Source organism: Sciurus carolinensis, chromosome 10 (genome assembly GCF_902686445.1).
Source record: "Sciurus carolinensis chromosome 10, mSciCar1.2, whole genome shotgun sequence".
Taxonomy (NCBI): Eukaryota; Metazoa; Chordata; class Mammalia; order Rodentia; family Sciuridae; genus Sciurus; species Sciurus carolinensis.
The window spans coordinates 33,310,037-33,311,973 of NC_062222.1; the positions used below are offsets into that span (position 1 = coordinate 33,310,037).

General features: G+C 35.5%; 1 non-coding gene across 1 annotated transcript; it reads left to right on the forward strand.

Annotated features, from left to right (window-relative positions):
- The first annotated feature begins 1,604 nt into the window (after nt 1-1,604).
- Nucleotides 1,605-1,709, forward strand: LOC124995131 (U6 spliceosomal RNA). Its single transcript, XR_007110617.1, has one exon. It is a non-coding gene; the product is annotated as a U6 spliceosomal RNA (small nuclear RNA).
- Nucleotides 1,710-1,937: the final 228 nt, after the last annotated feature.

Sequence of the window (1,937 nt, forward strand, 5' to 3'; positions counted from 1 at the left end):
GAAGCAAATGGGATAACTTTTCTTTCTTAGGGAAGAAATCTCTGAAAGGGATGATAAAGTTTGTTTCATCTGCACAAAAGCATATCAAAGAAAATGCCACACAAAAGCTGGACTTTTAAAAATTGTTTAGATACTCTTCCTTTATATCTGGATTTATGGAATAAGTTAATCTTCAGTGAAAGAAAAAAGATGAACATAATGTAAAGGTTATCCAGGATCAAAACTAAAACCTAGCAAGTGATTAATTGGCTCTAATTAAAAGCAATTTTGTAGAAGCATTTGGAAATGTAATGGTCTATAAAAAATGATAAATAAATGCTTCCTGACCAACTGTTGCATGTGAATGAACAGTGATTTCAGCACTCTTACTTAGGCTCATCTGACACTGCTCATGTTAACTTGGTTTTGAAATATCCAGATTGTGGACTATGTAGTTCAGTGGTTGAGCATCAGCATAGCATGAATGAGGCCAATCCCTAGCACTGCAAAAAAAAAAAAAAAAAAATTACCCAGATCCATTTCTAGGGTTTCCAGGTTTCAGACCCAATCACAGTGGGACTGGAGGTTGCTACCAGCACATAAAACCTGGGAACAGAGATAAGAAATAGTTAATGCTTTACTTCTTTATTCTTACCCCCAACAAAAGGGCAAGCTCATTCTTTAACAGCAGTGAAATCTTCCACAAGAAGGAATTTTATACAGTAAATTTTTGTCCCAAATTTACTATCTGGGCTTATAGGGATCACCTAGTTTGATCTTGCTATGTTGCCCAGGCTACCTTGAACTCCTGGGTTCAAGGAATCCTCCTGTCTCAGCTTCCCTAGTAACTGGGACTACAGGAGAGTACCACCAAGTCAGGCTTCATCCCAGGAGTTCCTATTTCGAAAGACAAAAATTTTTAAAAAGACAATATTTTTCAAGTTTTTGCTTTCTTTTGGTAAAATAGAATGGACTTCCATAGAATAAATTGCAATATTGGCATGTTAGTCTCTTTGGGAGATTCATGAATCCTTCAGAATTAAACCCAAAGATAGAAAGGCTCATTACGAAAATTATAAATACATATTGTTTGTATTTATATTGTGAAATATAACTATCTGTAATAGTAAAAGGCTGTACCATAGTGATATGCATCATATCTGAAAGTGTATAACATCTCATGGATTGGTCTATAAAGTATGACAGATGAGTTCTAGGTACTCTTGTTGTTCCAAGGGGTTTGGTCATATAATGTGCAAGAAAACTTTAGCAAATATTATTCTTCCTTGTCATGCACAGATCTTCTCCTAGGGAGCAGGTAGAGAGGTATGAAAGGAAAAAGTTGTAACACCTTCAAAATCTCTAATAGAGACAAAAAGAAGTTATATTGCTCAGGTCATGTGAATATCAGAATTAATTTTGTTTCAATATATATTTGCCAACTTCAATTTCTTTTCTCACATTTTTTTTAAATCACCCCAATTCAACTTTCTTGAAAATTTGGGATTTGTTGTTGTTGGTTTGCTTTTGTTTTGTTTTTTGTTTTTCTTTTTCTTGCATTCCAGAGTACTAAAGTATCTTAGGTTTCCTCCTGTTTTCTTGGCCACTTCAAATTCTTCCAGGCAGTTCTTCCTTCAGCAGAACATATACTAAAATTGAAACAACAGAGAAGACTAGAGTGGCTCCTAAGTGAGGATGACATGCAAATTTATGGTGTTCCATATTTTTTTTGTATGATCTCAATTCATGAAAATATTAAGAAAAATCATGCACTCTCCCCCACCAAAAAAAAAAAAAATTCTTCTCCAGGCACAGGAAATTCCTAAAACATAAGATACCCCATGCCCACCTCTATTCATGCCTTTCGATGTAGCTTCTCTTGTGCCCGGCTAGCTCATATGCGGGGTAAGCGGTACAGAGTCAAGACCCAGACTCCAGGAGTTTGGTGGAAACAACTT